General features: G+C 40.5%; 1 long non-coding RNA gene across 1 annotated transcript; it reads left to right on the forward strand.

Annotated features, from left to right (window-relative positions):
* The first annotated feature begins 6,449 nt into the window (after positions 1–6,449).
* LOC122563427 lies at positions 6,450–22,281 on the forward strand. The gene is made up of 3 exons (XR_006315594.1): positions 6,450–6,614; positions 20,104–20,186; positions 20,908–22,281. It is a non-coding gene; the product is annotated as an uncharacterized LOC122563427 (long non-coding RNA).
* Positions 22,282–24,170: the final 1,889 nt, after the last annotated feature.

A 24,170-nucleotide genomic window follows, 5' to 3' on the forward strand; every position in this document is an offset into this window, starting at 1 on the left:
AGCTCCCTTAGAACTTTCGTGTGTAGTCCATCTGGTCCAGGAGATTTACTCAACTTCAGCCCATTCAATTTTTCTCGCAACTTCTTGGTGATGGCCACCATGACTTCACTATTCGTGCTATTGAATTTCCTGGGTCCTCTTCTTCCTATCTACTGCAAATATGTTTCATAGAAAGAGATACGTTTGCCAGAGAGTTTCATATTTTCTTGGAAAACAAGGTATTGCCTCCCCGGACATTTCTATCGCAATGGCAGTTGTTCTGTCTTCAATTTTCACCATGTCTACATTTTTATATCCCATGAATCAGATCGTCTCACTGGTTCGATTTTGCTAAAACAATAAATCCAAACTCGATTGGATATTATTGCCAGAGAGAGTGAAGGTAAGTGCATGCAGCATGCAAAAGTGAGAGTAGTGCAGCGTGTGCTTTGTTCGGGGGAAGGTGGTATGACAGACGTACAATCAGTGTGATGGAGCAGAAAAAATATGGTGACACCTTTTCCCAGCAGAACAGCGAAGGTTATCGTTGCTTTTCCTGTATTGCTGGGCATTTCTTCATATCACCTCAGAATCCAGGTGAGCCTCACTGAATGTCATGTCCAAGTCAATCAATTATAAAACCACAGATCACATCCCTCAGAACCACAGACTCGTTTTTTTCGTGGAGCGTACAGATATCAAGGAGAAATAAACATTGGTGAATTATATATCTTAACCAATCGGCCACGCAAATTTTGTATATTGTATGTTCTGGAAGTAAAGTATACGAATATTATGGATGCTGGAGTAATACTGGATGGTCTCAAACGGCATCTCAAACGACCTCTTTAACTCAGTCACTGCTGATGCTGTGAAAAATAAATTCCATATGTGTATATCAGGTAATTTGAACAATGTGTTATGAACAAAACTAGAGACCAGGTTATTTCGAATTTAGCGTTCTGAGCTCAAAAGAGCTAATTAATAACCTTGCTTCGAAGCATCCTTTGAAAAATAATGGAATATCTTTCGATTTTCCACGGTGTCTGCATGCAACATAGTTTTTTTAAACCTTATAGGAACATTTCATGGAAGCCCAGAGGTTAGAGGTTCAAGCTGGTTACAGTGAATTCGAAAAATGCAATATTAGATTTACTGTTAGGCAAGCAATGGTTGTTATTGATTGAATGTACTGCGAAGTCTGAAATATATATATATTACAAACAACAAAGAAAGGTGATTCAATGATGTTTAACATAAGATATTAAAGATTGCATTCAGTAAAAGAAAGCGGCTTCAGAAGAGTTCCAGATATTGTAGAAACCTGGGAATTCTGATAAATATATTTTTCAGAAAAGGAGGGCCAAGAAAATGATAAGGAAATCAAAAAGAACATGAAAACAATCTATCAGGAAACACAAAGACTGCCTAAGTCTACGATCTATATATCAAAGAAAACTACAGCAATTTCGAAAGTCGAAGTTTGAAATCGATAGAGGAATTTATTGTGGAGAACAAGGGAACCAGGCAATTGGATAGGTACATGGATGGGTGCTTAAGCTAGAACAAATGTTCAGCACAACATCGTGGCCGAAGGGCCTGTTCTGTGCTGTATTGTTCTATGTTATATGTTCTATGACATGTGGTCATGAAAGCGGGGCCAGCCGAAGGGTGCTGGGATCCTAGGCTCAGGGAAGATTAAGATAAACATTGAGGCAGACGTTTAAAGGGATATTTCAGAATACGCATACTTCTGCAACAAAGAAAAGTTTTAAGGGTAGGACTCACCATTTATGGTTAATTTAACAGTCCAGAAAAGCGTCAAACTTAAGGAAAAAGGATATAACTATGTGAGGCATGGCAGTTCAGATAATTGGACAGAATAAAAATAAATCAGCAGGGAATTATTAAATAAAGGTGGAAAAGATAAATTGGGAGATAGAAATTAGTAAGAGAAGAAGCTAGTAGGAAATGCATAAACAGATGGCGAGAGTTTCAACAGGTATTTATAATGATAAGGAAGCAAAGTCAGTGTTGGTCCCTCCACGTAGCGAGAATGGGGAGCAGATAGGAATGGAATGGCAGATGAAATGCAGAAATATTTTGCTTCTGTCGCCGCTATAAAGAATACAAAATAGAAATTCCAATACTGTCTATAAATCAGACAGAGAGTGGAACTTGGTGAAATTACAATCACTAGGGAAGCGATACTGAGCAAACTGACGGAGCTGGGGCCTAACAGATCATTGGGCCCTAAAGGACTTCATTCTAGAGTCTTAAAAGAAGTGGTTAATAAGATAGTGTTGGTTTTAATTTTCCAAGCTTTGCTAGATCCTGACAGGTTCTGTCAGACTGGAAAATAACAAACATATCTTCCCTATAGAAGGGAGGGAGGCAACTTGGCCAACTAGCTTGATGTCTGTTGTGGGGGATATGTTTGAATCAATAATTAGGGAGTTTAGGGCTGGACATTTTCAAAACCTCGATGTAGTTAAGAAGAATCAGCTTGATTTTGTGAAATGGAGATCATGTTTAATCAATTTATTTGAGTTTTTTGAAGGGGAGCAAGTGCATGTACTATACTTCAACTTCCACAAGGCATTTGACAAGGTGTCACATTAAAAGTTATTACACAAAGTAGACACTCATGGTTTAGGGTGTAACATATTAATAGGTGATATGTGGAATCCAAAATACAAACAGATCAGCCATGATTTATATTGAATGGTGGAGCAGGCTCGAGAAACCAAGTAGCCTACTTCTGTTGCTAATTTTTTAGTTAGTTTGTACATAATTTTATTTGCACAGTCCTGGAATCATGCTTAATCCTAGAAATTCAAAGCATGATAATAGCTCAAAGCCCATCAATAACACTGTATGTATAGCCAGGGCTACCACTCACAAAGAGCCAAACAGAAGTGATTCTGGTCATTAATGACAGATCTTCTCATCATCATCACAGAATCCCGACAATGTGGAATACAACCCATTGAGTCCACACCAACTGTCTGAAGATTATCCCACCTACACACATGGCCTACCCTATCCTTGGAACACTGCATTCCCCATCACCAATTCACCAAGCTTTTGGAGAAGGAAACCAGAGCACCCAGAGGAAACCCACATGACATGGGGAGAATGTGCAAACTCCACACAGACAATCGCCCAAGGGTGGAATTGAACCTTGGTCCTGGAGCTGCAAGGCAGCAGCGTTACCCACTCCTAAATCTTCTATTGGACATCACTGGGTTAGTAGAGAAAATAATGCAGAAATCAAAAACAGTGATCTGATACTCAGTGATGTGGCGGTATGCAATGCAATGCAATGTACAGTTGAAACTATACCTAGATTTGTCTTATTGATAATGAAATTGAATAAGCATCAAATGTCAAATTGCCTTTGGGTACACATTGTTTCATCTCTGAGGCAAGGTTTAAATCCAGCTCAGAATTATTTTTGGAAGATAGAGATTTAATAGTTTTAAGGCACTCACTTGAAAGGACGTTGGCGAGTTTCAATTTGGAACATTGCAAGTGGCTTCAATATCTTACACTTACTTCTAATTCAGGTTGTTCAAGTTCAAATAATTTTCTCTCAGAATTTGCCAGCTTGGTATTAAAGCAACAATACAAGTAGTCTTATCGTGAAGAGGGAAAGAACAAAACTGTGGCACCTCTGTAGAGATGTTCTTCTGTTCCTGCAATCATTTATTTTTACACATTTGATGGAATTTTTACTGCAAATTCTTTCATTAGAGAGCAAAGGTTGGCTAAATAAAACACTCCTTTCAGTTGAGTTCCATTTTACACTTGTTTAGTTAAATGGCAGGAGCTTAGCATTTGTGTGCCAACTTCTCATTGCCTAATGTTCCTTACCCTGGAGGTATCCTAGCTTTGTCAAATTCTGAGTATTTGATTCTGCTGCTTCAACAAGAAGTGCTGGGGAGCCAAAGTCTCAGCGTCACTCAACTTTGATCAAACTGAACAAGCTACAGATGCAAGGCTGACTTTGGTCAACCATACTTTTAGTCTACCGTTCATTGTGGGAGCACAGGGCTTGCAACATCTGCTCTTTTACCTTTTATTTGTGGAGACTATATTGTTGAAAACATCTAAAGAGAAAGTAGATAGATTTTTGAAACATCATAGACTCGATGGGTGTGCCAAAATTGCATGAAGGATGAGTTGAGGCCCAATGGAGATCAGTCATGAACTCCTTGAATGGCAGGTTTGATGGGCTGCATGGCCTGCTTATGCAAAAACCACCTTGACTCATTGAAGTTATTATTCTCCTGGAACTCAACTGAAAGGAGTGTTTTATTTAGCCAACCTTTGCTCTCTAATGAAAGAATTTGCAGTAAAAATTCCATCAAGTGTGTAAAAACAAATGATTGCAGGAACAGAAGACTACTTCTATAGAGGTGCCACAGTTCTGTTCTTTTCTGTTCATCCCATTGCCCAGGATCCTAAACTCTCTCAGATGAAACACTGATTTATTTGCTCTTCTTACAATGTAGCATGATATATTTGTTGCTCACAATGCAGTCCCTGGAGTCTGGGGGGACCGAACGCAGATTATAGAATCCCTACAGTGTGGAAGCAGGCCATTTAGAAGAGCATCCAACCCAGAGCCACTTCCCTGCCCAATCCCTGTAACCTGATTTTCCCATGGTCAATCCACCTAACCTGCACATCTTTGGACTGTGGGAAGAAATCAGAGCACCCAGAGGAAAAACACAGACACGGGGAGAATGTGCAAACTCCAAACAGCCAGTAACCTGATGTTGGAATCGAATCTGGGTCCCCAGTGCTCGGGGGAGCAGCACTAACCACTGAGCCACCTTATCGCCGATTGGGTAACATGTTGCAGTACCCTTTGTTTCCTTGACAAAGCCTGATCCATGTCTTGTGGTCACCTGTCCTTTTATTCCTCTACCTCACTCCCACTCTGACTTCTCTATTATCTGCAGCCTCCTGCACTGTACTGATAAAGCTCAACGTAAGCTCAAGTGAAAGCTCTTTTCTTTGTTAGATGCACTATACCTAGGCTTCCAAACTTAACACTGAGTTCCACAACTTCAGATAGCAACCTCTAGCCCCATCTTTTGAGACAGCAGCTGTTTATTGAGATTAGCATTGGGACCATACCTTTTGTTTCTTTATTTTGTCCCATTATCATTTCATTTTGTCATGTACCATCATTCATTTTGTGATTTAGTCTCTCCTGTCTGACATCTTTGCTCTTTCTGCTTTCACCTCTTTCCCTGCCTCTAACTTTTGCCAGTTCTAATGAAATGTTATTGACTTGAGATGTTAACTTTTGTTTCTTTCTCCATAGATGCTGCCCGACTTGCTCAGTATTTCCTATCTTTCATTTCCAGCACCTGCAGTATTTTATTTTTTAAAAAGTTAGCGGCCTGATTTGAAATGTGTTCAGACAGTGTCAAACTTGTTGCTTTTGGGCTTAGACTCACAGCACTAAATGTTCTGTTATTAGATACTAATTGGAATTAAATTAGCATCATCAGTCAGAGAGGACAGTTTATGTCATATATGAGATCACACTGGTGCATTCGAAGGAGCTCAACTGACTTCAATGCTGAACTACATAATTGGGATACAGTGAAGGAAACTTTGGTTAAAAATGAGTGGATAAGTTGGCAAAATGTACTATTTGCTATCTGTAAAAGACCATAAAGCATAAAATTAAAATTTTACAAAGAGTAAGCATTGCTGAAGAAGTACAAATTACTGAAGGTACAGTCACTGTTATTCAGACTTCTATGGTCATAAAATCTAGCAAAATATTTTCCATAGATTCAGACTGTAACTGTAACCACTAATAAAAAACAGCTGCAGGACAATACCACATCCACTCATTTTCCGTCTTCCTGAATATGTTTCCCACTAGACAATCTGTGAATGGGGACTGTTGATATGTTAATATGAGGAATAATTAGATACAGCATTACTTGGCTCAGAAAATGTAGACAGCAGTTACTGCTGTGGGGAACTGAAGCACATTGATCTGCTAAGGTGCTCTCAGAGGAAAAGAAGGACTTTCAATTATGTAGCACCAGTTATGGACTCAGCATGGCCCAGAGCCTTTTACAGTAAATTAGGACTCTCCGAGTAATAATGTAATAATGAGCAAATAATCCAAGTTGTGATGTTGCATAACTAGTAGCCAGAAACAGAAAAAACTTGCATTTAGATAGTGCATTTACATGACCACCAGATATTTCAATGTGTTTTTTCAGTTAATGAAGGATATTTTGAAATACCATCATTGTTGTGGTGCCGGAAACACAACAGGCAATTTATGCACAGCAAACCTCCGCAAATAGCAATGTGGTAATGATAATAATTTGCAAGGAGCTACTCCTTCAATCAGAGGCTGCTTCTCTCTTGTGTTTGCTGCTAATAGAGTCATCAGTAAGGGGGAGAGAAGCAGTCTGTGATTGGTGAAGCAGTGAGCTAGGCAATATGAACTATTTAACTCAGCCCAAATGGAATCTTCAGGACAGATTTGCAGAGAGACACCAACTTGAGAAGGATGTGGAAGACAAATGTGCTGCCAGGGGCAGGGAGGAAGGGGAGATATCGTAGGAACTGGAGGAGCAGAATGGAAGCTGGTAAGGATGTCAAAGTGGGGGACAGGCACATTTTGAGTGAGCAAGTAGGCGATGAGTAAGTGATTGAATGGCCTGGTGAATGAGTGAGTGAGTGAGGTTGAGCAAGTGAGGTTGAGCAAGTGACTGTGGGTTAATGAGTGAGTCAGGAATGTGAATGAGTGGGTGAGTGACTTCGGAGGGTTGGTTGTGTAAGTGACTGATGCAGGGGTGGGTGAACAAGTTACTGACGGGGAGGTGTGCAAGTGACTGACAGGGGGTGGTTCATGTGTGGAATGAACTTTCAGAGGAAGTGATGGATGCAGAGTACAGTCCGAACATTTAAGAGACATTCAGATAAGTACATGAATAAGAAATGATTGGAGGGATATGAGGCAAGCGCAGGCAGGTGGAACTAGTTTAGTTGGAATTATGGTCAACATGCGCTATTTAGATTGAAGGATCTGTTTCCATGCTGACTCTATGACTGAAAGGCAGCACGTATGGCAGTGTGGCACCAGCTCAGTACTACACTGCTTGGATTTTCTGCATTTGGGTCTCGGAGGCCATTCTACAAACTGTTGCTGGAGCAGAAAGACTGCTCTCTGCAAAGCCACTGGCTATCCCTAAAGTTATAGTGGTGACAGACATTCCAGTTTTGATCTCTGGTTTACTAATGTCTTTGGCAGTTCCACAGCAAAGGAGGAAAATTAACAAAAGCTGAAAAATGAGACAGAGAGAGAGAGAGAGAAAATAAGCTAATAGGCAAAACCTGAAAACAACAAGAAGATTCTTTGAGGGGGAAAATTTCAGATTTATTTTGTACCACGTACACAGCTGGAAATATTTCCACTTGTAACTTAATCTTTTTGTTCTGACTACATTTGTTTTAAGTGTCTAAGATGTCCCAATAAGACTGGGGATATGTAGCAAAGAAAGTTATGCTGGAGGAATCACTTTCCAAGATTGTTTTTAATTCCGTCAATGAAATGGCTGCCATTTCCCTGCTGCTCAGCTGATGTCATCTTTGGGAAAATTCTCCCCAAGGCCTTATCCTGATATTTATTTCTGTCTGATATTCTCACAGAATTTTGCACAAATTTAAATTAAGGGCAGGAACCCCTCCCATGAAGACGACCAAAAGAGTTCTTCCTGGTTTTCTGACCACAACAAACTCTTCATTTGTTCCCCTTGTCCTTCCTGACCATCCCACCAGCGTCCACATTCAGAAGGTCATCAGGCGCCATTTCTGCCACCTCCAGCAAGATGTCACCACCAAACATATATTCCCTTCCCCTCCCTTGTCCACCTTTTGCAGGACCGTTCCCTCCTGGACACCCTGATCCACTCTTTCTTCACTCCCAACACCCCACCACAGCTGCACAGCACCTACCCCTGCAATCAACTGCCTATTTATCTCCTCCCTCCTCACTATCCAAACATACCTTCCAGGTAAAGCAGCACTTTACCTACACTTCTCACAATCTTGTCTGCTGCATTTGCTGCTCACAATGTGGTCTCCTCTACATTGGAGAAACAAAGCATAGAATGGGTGGCTGCTTCACAGAACATCTATGTTCTGCTTGCAAAAAAGACCCTGAGCTTCCAGTTGACTGCCACTTTAACAAACCACCCAGTTCCCTGGCCAACACCTCCATCTCAGGCTTGCTGCAGTGCTCCAGCAAAGTTCAGCACAACATCTCATTTTGGTCTTGGGAACACTGCAGCCCTCCAGACTCAATATCTAGTTCAATAATTTTAGGGCTGAACTCCCCCATGTCCTAGCCCCCTAGCACACACATCAGACCTTGTTATCACATAGTCTGCCATTAGACACTACCTATTGTTAATCACTAACAGTCTCTGTTAATAGCTATTCTCCTTTCCAGCCAGATCGTTATTGACTCCTTTGTCTGTCCAACTGTTCTTCTCTATCTTCTGGCTTTATCACTGCCTATCACTTACTCCTTAGCCCCTCCACCTACCCTATCTTCTGCATATAGGACATTTTCCAAGCTACCATCAGTTCTGAGGAAGGGTCATCAGATCTGAAACATTAACTCTGATTTCTCTTCACAGACGTTGCCAGACCTGCTAAGCTTTTCCAGTTTTTGTTTCAAAAGAATCCTTTTTAATTTTATGATTTATGTAAACATCATGAAACAAAATTACCTCAAAAGAAAATTCAAGGAAATATATTAAATCTTCTATAGGTTTAATAGTGCAAGCCTTCTGTTTCTGGGTATTATTTTAATTGGGCTTAATAACAAAGAAGGCAACACAGTATGATTTGGACAAGTTTAATTTTGCTAATACATGCACATCACAGCTTTGTTATCAAACTCTAGCATGTTTTGCTTTCTTTTTTATGGCCCATGATAAATATCACTTAGTTTGAAGATCTAGCTCAAAGCAGATCATCGTGTTACTGTCCCCAAACCCAACAGTGCAGAAATTAAGCACAAGTTTATGAATTCATCAAAATAACATTTCTGAGAATTCACTCTGATCCTGGTGGTGGTTTTGATTAGTTTCTTGTGAGCTGGCAGTCAAATTCAAGGAAGAATAAACCACATTGAATAAAGATATTCCATTTGGTTGATGACTACTTAAATTCTGCTAATGACAATAGACAATAGACAATAGGTGCAGGAGTAGGCCATTCTGCCCTTCGAGCCTGCACCACCATTCAATATGATCATAGCTGATCATCCTTAATCAGTATCCTGTTCCTGCCTTATCTCCATAACTCTTGATTCCACTATCCTTGAGAGCTCTCTCCAACTCTTTCTTAAATTAATCCAGAGACTGGGCCTCCACTGCTCTCTGGGGCAGAGCATTCCACACAGCCACCACTCTCTGGGTGAAGAAGTTTCTCCTCATCTCTGTCCTAAATGGTCAACCCCGTATTTTTAAGCTGTGTCCTCTGGTTCAGACAAAATGTGGCTAAGAGAAACACTGTTAGCAAACTAAAAGCTTCAAGCTAGTTTAAGAAATTATTGAAAAATGTGTTACAAGATATAGATTCAAATTGAATGCCTTACGTTTGGCCAAAAATTGCCAGCAAAACAGTCGGAGGGCCCAAAGGATAAAGAGGCCCAGGAGAAGGTACAAAACAGATGGACCAAAATTAACTCAAACCAATTGGGGAAAACTGGCAGGCATCGGTCAGAGAAAAAAAAGAGGAGCAGAAAGTAACAGAATCAGAGATCTTTAAGATTATCAAAGCTTGTGAATGGGAAATCAGAGAAAATTATTTGTATAAAAGGTGAGAATATAAAAGTAGTCATCTTACAATAATCAATAATGATTAAGAGTCTCGATTTGGAGACAACGAGAGTAAGGTTGTCTTAAGTTTTGTGTTCATCTGTGAAGTGTAAATAATTGGCAGAATGATAAGTATAAAGGTAATCTCACCGGTCACCTGGACTCAGCAGTGTCTCTAATTCCCTACCCAAAGCAACCTGTTATAGGACAAACTGCCATGACAACAGATGGTGACAGCAAGTGACTGACTCAGAAGCAGGAGAAAACAAGCAGGAAATCAAGGACAAAATGCAGCAACAGGCCGGAACAGTGGGATGAAGGAAAAATCTAGTCACTGAAAAGCAGCCATGAGCTGAGCAACTGTGAAAAACGAACAGAATGGCAAGCAACCCCAGTGGTGGGAAACTATGGAATATGGAAGCCAAGCTACCAGCATGGAAGCTTCCAGAAAACCCAAAAGGTGGCAAAAGACTGGTACAGATGGTCCAGCAAGTACAAGAATGTTTCAAACAACAACCATGTTAGTGACCTTCTTTAGGTAATTGTCAGCGTTGTTGGATGGCAAGTTATAAATGAAGAACCTGTCACCTATGGAGAGGGTTTGGGATTTTTAAAAAATCTATTGCAGCTTTGACAATATTATAATGGACAGGATGAAATTTATCAAATGCATGTGAAAACCAGGAAAGAGGAGAGTTTCTTGCATTTATGAGCTGCACTGATTATCAGATAACTGTGAAGAGGAAACCATGAAAGATAACATAGTGATATATTTTGAGTATTGGGCTCAATATGTGATTGAAAATCAAGAGAACTCATTACCAATAAAGAAGGCTTGACAAACCCGTGACTCACTTAAGAGGTGGGCAAATTGGATAGTCAGAGAAAGTAACATGGATTCAGCTCAGAATTTTCAAAAATGTTTGGTGGCCTGGGAAAGTGAAAAACAATCAGATTAACCTGAGATCAGAAACCAAATATGTGCATGCTTGGGTGGCACGGTGGCACAGTGGTTAGCACTGCTGCCTCACTGCATCAGAGACCCGGGTTCAATTCCCGCCTCAGGCGACTGTCTGTGTGGAGTTTGCACATTCTCCCTGTGTCTGCGTGGGTTTCCTCCGGGTGCTCTGGTTTCCTCCCACAATCCAAAAATGTGCAGGTTAGGTGAATTGGCCATGCTAAATTGCCCGTAGTGTTAGGTGAAGGGATAAATGTAGGGGAATGGGTCTGGGTGGGTGGTGGGTTGGTGTGGACTTGTTGGGCTGAAGGGCCTGTTTCCACACTGTAAGTAAGTAATCTAAGAAGCATTGATTCCCAGAACAGCTCCTATCCAGTTTTGAAGAAAGTGAATCGAAGAAATGCTGTACCAAGGAGTGTTGCTTTCACAAGTGGCAGTGGGAACAGGGAATCTGGCATGGTTGCTGTGTCAAAACCAAACGGCTCAATTTGGGTTTTTGTTGTCATGACTCAGTGGTGGCATGCTGTAACTCAAGCCCCACTATTCCCAGGGTCATCATAAAAGTTAAAGATTTTAAAAGAAACGCACAAAATCCCCAGACTACCTGATTTTCAGACCCAGGTCGATAAAAAAACCAGGACCAAGTTTCTGTTAGAAATCATTAGTTATTAGATTCAAGCCACAGATAAACAATTAAACTAAATTAAATAAACACTCCAGATTAGAAATTTAAACCCCTTATAAACCCTTCCTTAAATACACACAGGCAAACATAAACAGGGAAAATAAAATGGGTGGAGGAAAATCTGGGAACGCAGTTTGTTAATGTTGTTGGGTCGGTTCTTACTGATCCAAAGGTCTCTTCTCAACCTTTTGCCCATTGCTTTCACTGGTTTGCAAGAGGCACAGAGTGGGTTGTTTCACTTATAAAAGGTCTTTGACTTATCCAATTCAAAGTCACAACTTCTGGAGGAAAGATTCTTCAATGTAAAATGGCTTACTCCACTGAACTGAGGGAGAGAGGTTTTGACTGCTGAAGATCTGCTGGTTTTTCTTTTGATCTGACCTAGCTTCTCTCCCTGTCTCTTTTGCAGCTCAAGCTGTTTAACCAACTGACAACCAATCAGCTTGTTGTGGCCAGGCAGAAAACTTTTGTGATTGATAATTGATCCCTAGTCCACAAACCAATCAGCTTCACAGCCCCCCGGCTCCAGTTCTTCTGCACATTGCTGGTACCCACAGCTACACAAAACAACGTTAACAGTAGGAATCAAATTCCTTACTATTGAAAAATGTAGCTGTCCTTTTAAATCCTTGGGTTTCAAATAGTTCCTTTCTTCTTTCAGTCACAAAAGTGAAAGTAACGGCCTTTTCAGTGTTGAATTTATACTACTAAAAAAAAACTTTGGAGCGAGAAATCCAGCCTCTGATTGTTGTGGAAGAACCTGGTGAAGCAAGCAAAAACACTAAACTTTATGGGTGCACAGTGCCTCAGTGGTTAGCACTGTTGGCTCACATGGCAAGGGATTCGAGATCAATTCCACCCTCAGGCGATTGTCTATGTGTACTTTGCAGCTTCTGCTAGTGTCAGCCTGTGTTGCCATTGGGCACTCTGGTTGCCTCCCACAGTCCAAGGATGTGCAGGTTAGGTGGACTGGCCATATTGAAATTGAGAGTCAAGATTAGAGTGGTGCTGGAAAAACACAGCAGGTCAGGCAGCATCCGAGGAGCAGGAAAATCCTGATGAAGGTCTCCTGCCTGAAAAGTCGAATTTCCTGCTCCTCGGATGCTCCTGACCTGCTGTGCTTTTCCAGCACCACTCTAATCTTGACTCTGATTTCCAACATCTGCAGTCCTCACTTTCGCCATATTGAAGTTGACCATAGTGTTCAGGGATGTGTAGGCTAAGGGGATTAGCCATGGGAAATGTGAGGTTACAGGATATGCTAGACGTCTGAGTGGAATGCTTTTTGGAAGGTAAGTATGGACTCGATGGGCTGAATAACCTCCTTCTGCACTGTAGGGATTCAAGTAGGTCACAGACACAGAAGGCTTTGGAGGCCAGGTATTTGAGTATATTTACGACGGAGATAGATAGGTTCTTGATTGTAAAGGGAATCAAGGGTTACGGGAAGAAAGCGGGAGAATGGGGTTGAGGAACGTATCAGCCGTGATTGAATGGCAGAGTAGACTCAATGGGCTGAATGGCCTAATTTCTAGGAGGAGAAAGTGAGGTCTGCAGATGCTGGAGATCAGAGCTGGAAATGTGTTCCTGGAAAAGCGCAGCAGGTCAGGCAGCATCCAGGGAACAGGAGAATCGACGTTTCGGGCATAAGCCCTTCTTCAGGCCTAATTTCTACTCTGTCTTGTGGTCTTAAAGATAATGCTCATAGTAGCTTTTGGCAATAATTGCTCAATGAAGAATCAAAGTTGCTGAGGACATTCATTACACAGTTCACAAGAAATTGCTTTAGTCATTTACCTTTTGGCATTAGATCAGCACCTGATTTTGTGAAGAACAATGAAGATTGTCTTTGAAGGATTAGAAGAAGTTATCTGTCATATGGATACCTTACATATTCTTGTTCACTGTTCAAGTACATCCGAATATGATTGAGGAGTCAGAACAGTGTTGAAAACATGGTGATAAGCAGGACTTACTCTGAATAAACCATCTGAATGTGTAAAACCTACCATTAAATTCTTGGAATATAGATTTCATGCAACAAACATCAGGACTGATATTCAAAATATTAAAGCTATTGAAAAGTTCCCACTGTGCTATTATGTCATGGAACTGCAGGGGTTAATGGAAATGTTAAACCAAGTTGAAAAAGTTTTACCAAATCAGGCACAAGTGAACAAACCACTAAGAGAAATGCTTTGATATGGAAAACATGGTATTGACAGGAATGCCAATGGTTGTCTTTTGAGAGAACAAGGCAATGCTCATCTCATCAGACATACTAGTTCACTCTGCCCCAGAGTCACCAACAATCGTAGGAGGCTGCCTGTGGTAAATTTGCAAACAGAGTACAGATGCTGACAAATGTTGTTTTAGGACCCACATTTCATGCTATATCAGGGTCCCCATTCCATTGATATAAATCAGTCTTGGGAAGCAGGTTGTTGGTGATTAGGGAGTGGAGCCATACTTCTAAGATTAAAGCTCAGGAGCATTTATTTAATGCAACAGAATCTTTATTCTGCACTTTAACCCTTTCTCTACAGAGTAATGATGTTGATACTAGGAGCCAAAGATGGAAGAGAAAAAGGGTATACCAGCATTTATATGATGCCTTTTATGATCACTTGACACCCCAAAGTGCTTTGCAGCCAATTAAGCACTTAGTAAGTCACTGTTACAATGCAGAAAAATCCTGTCAATTTGTGCACAGTAAGATCTCACAAAAGACATTATGACATTTTCCAGATCATCTTTTATTTCGTCAAATTAGGACATTAAGGATAATTCCCTGCTGGTTTTCAAAAATAGTGCCATGAATCTTTAATACTGGGCACAGCAGATTGATGGGGGCTTCAGTTTAAGGTCTTAACTGGAAGGCAGCAGCTCCCATAGAACAGGACTCCTTCAGTACTGGTTTTGGGAGTCAAACATGGATTGGAGCTTCAAAATCCCAGCCTTCTGATGCAGAAGAGTGAACATTACTAAATGAGCCACAGCTGTCATTTGACATAAAAGTGAACCCCAAAGAATCCTGTACAAGATTTACAGTGGGTAATGAAAACTGTCTAACAAAGAAAGATACTTGAGAGAATAGAAATGAGACAGACAAGTTGGTACCAAACAAGGCACAGCAGAGTGGATTAGAAACATTGAGAAAAGTGACGATGAAAGGGGCAATAAAAAGATTCTGAAGCTAAGAATTGATACCATCAGAAGAAATAAAAATTAGAAGGCAACGATAAAAGTTTGGAGAGTAATAGGTGGAGAGAAGTGAGCGGATTCATCAGAAACTGTGACAGTGGGTTAAAAAATGATAAGTGACATTTTTAAAAAATATAGACACTATCAAGTGTTAGTGTGGCATTAATTTCAAACTAATTTCAAACTATTTTCATCTTGACAATACTTGGACATTTCTTCCACTTACTACAGCTTTTGCTTAATAAGCTGGCTGGTGAAAACATTTCTTCAAATAGAGATTGGCTAATGCACTGTGTGTGAAAATGTTAAGTATCCAGCATGGTATGCAATAGGACAGGGAAACAAATGGAAAATCTGAGTATGAACTGAGACAATGAGCTGGGATGCCAAGACTGCTCTGTCCAAAGCAGGATGACCTGATATTTTTGGAACTAAACTCTGCTGTTAAAATAATGGTGCAGCTTCCACACTTCTGGTTACCAAAATCATGTACATCAGCACAATCCTTCATTGGGATGCCAACATTTGCTGGAGAACCTCAGCAGGTCTGGCTGCATCCATGGAGAGAAAGCAGGAGTTAACATTTTGGAGCTGAAGAAGGGTCACTGAATCCGAAATGTTAATTCCACTTTCTCTCCACAGATGCTGCCAGATCTGCTGAGTTTCTCCTGCAATTTTTGTTTTCAAACATGTGCAGTTTGACAGGATCTACTAGTCTTTGAGATGTGGAAACTATAATCCTGGCATGACACTGGCACTGAAATCAGTACACCACATTATTCATTGGTGTGATGCCTAATAGCAGCATCCCGTTAGTAGCAAACGCCACTTGTGTTGCAAATATATAGCAGAAGTGAGAATCATCTAGTTTCAATTATTGCTCAAACCTTTGACATACCTTATCCCTCTGGGGTAATCTGAAATAGACTGCGCACTTTACAAGACTAACAGCTTTAAAGAATTTTATGTGTTTGTACGTTATACAGAGAAGCATGATCTATTCGGAGTAGTCATTATCCAACAAGGTGGTTGTGATGTGTCGTATTTCAGCATCATGTTTGCACGTTGAACAAATGGCTCAAGCTGTATTTACAAAGTTGTCGATGAGGTCAATCTTATAGTGACTGGAACCGTAGGAATCCAAAGGTGTATACCAGGAGTCACTAAACCTTCTCTTAATGAGAGCCACTTCCAACTAATGAAAAAATATCATGAGATACTAAAACTAAATAAATGGCAACATATGAATTTATAGAAATATGAATATTTGGTACATATTAATTTTTACAGTTGAATTATAAAAAAATGTTTAAAATTAAGGAAAGTCAAATTTTAAATTTATTTCAGTGTTAAATGCTTTCAGTTCCCAGCTGTTGCTGGGCTTCATCTCCGTTGGAGAGCTCACTTTCTGGGTCTTATGAATTTTCCCTCCTAGCCTCCAGACCCTATTTCCCTTGATGGCCTTTCTCTGGTGCCCTCTGCTCAGGCTCTGCTTGTGGTGGGAAGTTAATCACATGACCTGAACGCAACATACAGTTAACGAGCTATTCATTGGCAAAAGACGAGCTACCAATCATTCTCAATTGACCTCTTAGCAACCACTAGTGTATATTGACCAGTGAAGGTAAGTTTGGGGTTGACAGTAGTGGAGAAGCCTCTGGCCAATTTCTGAACTAAGACAATGAGAGGAAGAAGCTCATTCAACTGTTACTTTTCAAATGTGAATTTGAGAGCAGACTGGAGCCTGTTAGGACAACTAAGGAAATGCAGGCATTGCAAACCTACCATCCACATATTGGAACAATGCATATGCAATTAAATATTTATTGGCCAACAGTTTAATCCTCTCCAACAGTAAGTATTTTTAAGGGATCTGTGCCTTGCCCCTGAGACTAGCTCCTGAATTGACTCTCATTCAAGCTTCTTGTTCTGAAATTACAATTCACTGTCAGAATGAGTTGGAGTGATTGTTCTGAGTGTTACAACAGGAAGATCTGCAGAACCGCATTATATAGTTACTTAAAAAAGGAACCATTGATTTTGAGCACTCGGCCATTGGTTTCACTCAATGTGGTGGAGATCTTTGACTCGCTCTAAAGAATTTTCAATTCTTATAAAAAAGTCTTCAACTACCTGCATACACAATCAACATTAAAAGATGGAACTTGGCCATTTTGTCATTTATTCATTCACAGAATGAGGGTATCACTGGTTAGGCCAGCATTTTTATTGCCCTTTCCTATTTGCCCGGCGGACAATTAAGAGTCAATCACATTGCTAAAAAGTGAAGCAAATGAGTTGTTCAGAAAAACAGCAATGGTTACATGGTCAACATTAGATTCTTGATTCTGGGCTTTTATTGAATTCTAATTCCATCATCTTCTGAGGCAGGATTTGATACTATGTCCCAGAACACTACCTGGGTCTGTGGATTAACAGTCCAGCAATAATACCACTAGGCCATTGCCTCCCCTGTAGCATGGGAAATAGAGACAAAATGTATAAAATGACAACCATTTCGTGTGCACTTTAGAGCAGTCTAAAACTTTTAATCCCTTTTTATGATACTGAACCATCTCTTTGTTAGTTATCATAAGAAGGGATTTAAAATTTTAGATCTCTGTTTAGGCTGTTTGCTTACTGCAAATAAACAACTTGCCTACTTTTCATCTTACATCAGAAATGTGAAATGAACTGTTAGCTTGATTTTACAATGGTAGCCACATAATATAACAATCATGGAGTTGTTAACTGATTGTACATATGGACAAGATAAAAGAGTAGGCCCTCAGCCCTTTGAGCTTGTCATGCCATTCAATAATATCATCTGATTTTAACCTCAAAACTACATTCCTGTAAATCTCTAATAACCTTTCATCTCTGTGTTCATCAGGAATCCATCTACCTCTATCCTAAAATTATTTAAAGATTCTGTAACCGCTGCCTTTTGAGGAAGGGAACACCACAATCCGCTGAGAGGTGTCAAGACAAGTCGACGACGGTCGAGCAGTGGACGTGGTGTATATGGACTTCAGCAAGGCATTTGATAGGTTCCCCATGGTAGGCTCATTCATAAAGTCAGGAAGTGTGGGATACAGGGAGATTTGGCTATCTGGATTCAGATTTGGCTGGCTGACAGAAGGCAGATAGTGGTTGTAGATGGAAAGTATTCTGCCTGGAGGACAGTGTTGAGTGGGGTCCCGCAGAGCTCTGTTCTTGGGCCTCTGCTCTTAGTAGCTTTTATAAATGACTTGGATTAGGAGGTTGAGGGGTGGGTTAGTAAATTTGCAGATGACACAAAAAGGTTAGAGGTGTCATTGATAGTATCGAGGGCTACTGCAGTCTGCAGTGCGACATAGACAGGATACAGAACTGTGCTGAGAAATGGCAAATGGAGTTCAACCTGGATAAATGCGAAGTGATGCACTTTTGAAGGTCGAACTCGAATGTTGAATATAGGATTAAAGACAGGATTCTTGGCATTGTGGAGGAACAGAGGGATCTGGGTGTGCAAGTACATAGATCCCTCAAAGTTGCCACCCAAGTGGATAGGGTTGTTAAGAAAGCATATGGTGTCTTGGCTTTCATTAACAGGGGATCGAGTTTAAGAGCTACAAGGTTTTGCTGCAGCTCTACAAGACCCTGGTGAGACTACACTTGGAATATTGTGTCCAGTTCTGGTCGCCCTACTATAGGAAAGATACAGAGGCTTTGGAGAGGGTGCAAAGAAGGTTTACCAGGATGCTGCCTGGACTGGAGGGCTTGCCTTATGAAGAAAGGTTGAATAAGCTTGGACTTTTCTCTCTGGAGAGAAGGAGGAAGAGAGGAGACCTGATTGGGGTGTACAAAATAATGAGACGAATAGATAGAGTCAATAGCCAGAGAGTTTTCCCCAGGGCAGGATTGACTGGTACGAGAAGTCATAGTTTGAAGATATTAGGAGGAAGGTATAAAGGACACTTCAGAGGTAGGTTCTTTATGCAAAGAGTTGTGAATACATGGAATGCTGTGGTGGTGGAAGCAGAGTCATTGGGGACATTTAAGTGACTGCTGGACATGCACATGGAAAGCAGTGAGTTGAGGGGTGCGTAGGTTAAGTTACTATATTTTACATTAGGATTAAACCTCAGCACAACATCGTGGGCTAAAGGGCCTGTTCTGTGCTGTACTTTTCTATGTTCTATGTTCTATGCTCTAAAAAGAAGTTCCTCATCTATGTCTTAAATAGGTCACCCTTTACTTTTAAACATTGACCCTAGTTCTAGATTCTCCCACAAGAGGAAACATCCTTTCAACATCCATCCGGTCAAGTCCCCTTAAGATCTTTATAAGTTTCAATTCATAACCGCTGACTCTTCTAAACTCCAGTGGACACAGACCTATCCTGTCTAGCCTTTCCTCATAAGGCAATCCATTCATTTGAAGTATTAGTCGAGTAAATCTTCTAGCCATGAAATCTGATAGATAATCTTTGAAAGAACAGAGGCAGTTCAAGATAGTTTTACCTGTCCACACAAAATAAGCATAGATATCCCATGACATAAAGTTAAACAAATGTTAACCAGATTATTTCCACCATGAAAATAGCAACAGGTACATGATCCATAATATAAAAAAGATATATTCATTTTAAATGATTCATCCTGAGCATTATTCTCCTGCATAGATACTGATTCATGGCTCCATGAGTGTTAGTGACTCTCGTTATGACCATTCATGAACCTCGAGTTCTATTGCAAACAAACTGGATGATGTCCTCACCCAAACTCCACATGCAGGCACGTTCTAACAGCAGTGATTGGATTGTGATCAGGAGAAAGATTTTTAACCCCGACGAACCCAGCCCTAAGACTAACCAATGGAGTCAAAAATCTTTGACGAAGGTCAACCAACTCAACACAAAGCAGGTATTGACATAGGGATCCATCCACCATTATTTACTAAGAATAACAATACAATATTTTAAAACCTGAAGTCAGGTGGATTGAGGGGTGGGGTGGTGGAATCGTAGCAAAATTTATGGAGTGTCAAATCTTGCATCTGTTGAACCACAAATTTCCATTAAGAGCCAACATGGCTGACTTTCAGAGGAGTCAAGCTATCCTTGACTGTTCCAGGAATGCATCAAGCCTAAGACATGTGCTGATATTACGTCTTTGAAGTGAAATAACTTACAACTAAATATCGGGAAAGCGTTGCCCTTTTGCTCTTCACACCTGTTATTCCCTCTGCTGAAACAGCATCATTTTTGAAAATCCCATGAAATTTATAACCTTTGGAGACACATCTAAACTCATGAATTATACCTGGAAGTGACAAAATAAATGTGTATGCCTGGATGAAGCAACAAAAATTTGTGCTTTTGGATGTTTAAAACTGTTTGTTTTGGCTTAACACAGGTCTTCAACTTGATTGAACATGTATCTGGAACATTCAAAGATTGCGATTAATACTAATCTGCCACAACAGAGATGACTAAATGGTGAGACAATTCCACACATCTGGATGTACAGGCATTATAATCACAATCCTTAGGCCTGAAGTAACTGCCTGAACAGCTGCTTTGTGTAGGCAATAAATTGCAGATTAAAAACAAACAGATGTGAGTGCGAATTCCTTGTGTAAACCTATTGTTGCCTATTGACTCTCCCTCACATGGGATTGCTTGGTTTATTAACAAACAGTTGTGAGACTGAAAGGGACAAACGTTTATTTGATGCAATCTTTAAATAGAGGGATACAAGTTTATGATTTGGAGATATTGTCTGAAAGCATGGTGGATGTGGATTCAGTAGTAACTTACAAAAGGGGATTGGGTACGTACTTGAAAGGGGAAGAGTAGTGAGTGTGACTGATTGTATAGTCCTTTAACGTACTAGCATAAGCACTGTGGCCTGAGTAGCCTCCTATCAGAATTTTATATCCTTGGCCAAGGCAAGTTTGGAAGAGAAACTGCTGGAGCTCTGCTACTTCTCACCTCTGCCCCTATGAAGGCCATGGTGAAAAACCCTATGAATGGCCTTCCCATGTCATCGCCTGTTGAGATCCTTAAGTGGGCAGTTAATGCCCAACTCCTGGAAAACCTAACCTGCATGGCCCCTGCTGTCTAATCACTTGTTTGGATATCTCCTCACCTGCACCAATAGTAACAGCAGTATCACCCACTTCTCATACCCTTAATTCCTGTTTTTCTCTCATTCCAGGAGGAGAACAGCACACAGTAGGACAGAAAGAGTTAGGATGGGTGATGGGCAACCTGGCATTCAAGTCATCACTCCTGAAGAGAAGACCTGACTCTGGCTGAACTGACTGGCTAACTAACTGTGCCCAAGCTCCTGAACTGGGATCAGAGCTTCCAAATCAATACTGTGCTCAAATCCCTGACCAAAGACTATCCTCCGTTGACTTGACTGAGAACTGCTGAGAACGATGACGGACTCCGGGCTCCCTGTCTCAGTTAACTAGCTAGACAGTGCAACAGCACTGTAAGTCTGGTCTCACTGGCTGTGGGGTAAGTTGCAAAAAGACAAGTCTAGGCAGGAGTGCTGCGAGCATCCAGTTGGGCTCAACTGAGAGAGAAAGTGAACAGTGTACAATAAGAAGCTGCATACTATTGGGGTAAGATGTGCAATTAGTAAGGCCATTAATAAACAATAATTCGCCTTAATAGGCAACTCATTCTGCCTCACAATAATCTCACCTCGGTACCTGGAACTTAGTTACAAGATGCAGCAAGTTATACCTGACATTGAGATTGACCTTGCCATGTGAATCATGTGAATCTTCATATGATTCTGCACATTTCCTGCCCTACACCAAGTTGTTCAGGTGATTCAGTCTCTCTGTGAGTACATCTCTAACAGAGGGTTTTATCTGGTGCTACAATGGTTTTGATATCTCCTGTAACATCAGAAAGGGCATGATATCATAGCATTGAAGAATTCAACATCCATTTACTGCAACTAACCCTTATGTAAAAGAAATTGCATTCCTAAGGGACACAAGTGTGTGGGTTAATGCTAAACTATTACTTTATACAGAACCAAGTTTCTCGTAGAATGTCATGTTCCAATTGATCTGAGATAAAATGAAATATGAGATCCTAATGTCATGTGCTGTGATGCAGTGCGGATATTATGAGCATGTCTTTTAAAGGTATACAGGGTATTAAGATACTAACCACGAGACGTAGCAGAATGACAATCGCATTATCGTCTGTGGGATCTTGTTAGTGTAAATAGGCTCTCATTTTTCCTGCATTTTTATGGGGATTGTATTACACAAAAGCAGTATGGAACATTGCAAGGCTATGAAAATTGGAATATTATGCAAGCCTTTCTTGCTTCAGAAACTGCTCTTGTAGGCTACAGGTAATTCTGTTCCAAAAGGAATTGTTTCAAAACACTATTTTTATGAAGATAAAGGGTGTCAGCACTTAATGTCAGAGATGTGCTCCTGATTTTAGGTGAACTGCTTTTAGGTGAAGTGTGATTCTTATAGGAATCAGTGTTAAAACCACCTGCTGAGGATAATCTTTGCTTGGAAAGGCAATGTCAAAATTGAAATACTATGGCAAACATGTCCAGCACTGTGTGTTTCTAGCTGAAACAACTTGCAAAATAAAAGAAGGAATGCTTCAGTGAAGAAAGCTGGCTTCTTGCTTGTGGAGATATGTTTAAAGTAAGTTACAATGCAATTACATAGAGTAAGGGGAGGTGTCGTTGAACATTTGACTCAGTTTAATGCCCTAAGAGTTATTCATCCTAATGATTTATTCCCATTGAGTATCTTTTGTGGGCAAGGACCGTCTTCATGAGAGGAGTGGATGGAGGAATAATTGACATTAACGGAAAGACCATCAGAAGCTTACCTTAACAAATTTAGCTATAGAGTTTCCAGTTTCTGGTGTGAAACCAGATTCTATTAAAGATAGTAGAAAGAACAACACAATTAGAGATTGGATCAAAAACTAAAGCTCCTGCTCGTAAATGGTATTTGGTAGTTTTTTGGTGCATGTGTGCCTTGACACTTCATACGATCAGCTCCAATAGCTTCTTATACATCATGATGCCACAACACACAAGAGATCAAACTTTAAAAGCACCAACAAATCAAGGCCAAACCCTAACATGGAGCCAGAATATGTCAGGACTGAATTATGGTGGGGGAACGAGAGGCAGTGACCCATAATAATGACATGAGTCCTTCATAGGAGATGATAGAGCTTTATTTCTGTTCCTCAGTGCCATATGAGGAAATTAGGATAAGAAATATATTTGGACATCTTCTATCTCTAATATTTCTCACCACTAGTTGGCCTGTCTAAAGGTTCACTGCTGATTTCTGCATGGGCCACCTAATGAAAATTGCAGCATAATGGCATCATCAGAACTTGGTCTACTTATGCTAAATACAACCGAGCTTGCTTTGGACAGATATCCTTTTTGAAGTCCTCCAAACAGCTACTGAAAAATCACACCTATCACGGTATGTAATGTGAGTATTTTAACTGCCCGCTTGCCCAGTTTCTGCTGCGCAATTAGCATTAAAATTGTCCTCAAATTGCACTTTGTATGTTGCTTGACCCTATTAAAATTGCCAGAAGGACTTCTTGTCATTTTTATAATTTAGGCACAAACAGTGCATTCTTTTCTGTTTGTATAATCTAATATCATTGGCGCATTTGCTGAAATTGTCCTTTGAGAGTTTGTCTCCAAACTTAATTAATTTTACTTTTTCTTATCGGTGTGATATTTTCCATTTCCTATACCAAAACTTCTTTGACCTCAATGAGTAAAAATCCTCAACTGGTGCCAATAATGCTTCATTTCAGACAGCAAGCCCAAACCTATTATGAGGTGGATTTGATACTTCCCAAGTTCATTTAGCTTTGGACTGGGAAAGAAAAGCAGAAACACTTGAACCACAATAGTCTGGGCTACAATCAAACCCAGGTCCTAAAGGCAAAAGCAGAGTCTTGTAGGACAAAAATTGAAGAGCCCAAACACTGGAAGTCCTGACCCCAAAACAGTACCATTTTTGCAAGGTTAAACATGAGGGTGGATTGTGTCTCACACAAAAGAGATTCATATAGGCAGTTGTTCATCAAAACCATCATTTGCCTCCAATGTGTGTTTCCGGTTATCTAAGTGTGCAGGTGTCTCTTGTGGCACAATGGTAGTATTCCTACTTCTGGGCTAGAAGGCTTGAGTTCAAGTCCCACCTGCTCCAGAGGTACATCACAACATGTTTGAACAGGATAATGAAAATGACCTACTGAAGACTGCAGATTAGTCTTGATAGGAGCAGGTTTGAACTTAATGGTTTTGTTTGGAGAGCCAGGATACTCTTTTAGAGAAGCATAGCACCCCATTGGATATGGTCCCAGAATAGCTTTGTGGCAGGTCAGATGAGCTTTGAGAATAACAAGGTGCCCTTAGGGATTGTCAAAAGCTAACCATGAATG

Source organism: Chiloscyllium plagiosum, chromosome 27 (genome assembly GCF_004010195.1).
Source record: "Chiloscyllium plagiosum isolate BGI_BamShark_2017 chromosome 27, ASM401019v2, whole genome shotgun sequence".
Lineage (NCBI taxonomy): Eukaryota > Metazoa > Chordata > Chondrichthyes > Orectolobiformes > Hemiscylliidae > Chiloscyllium > Chiloscyllium plagiosum.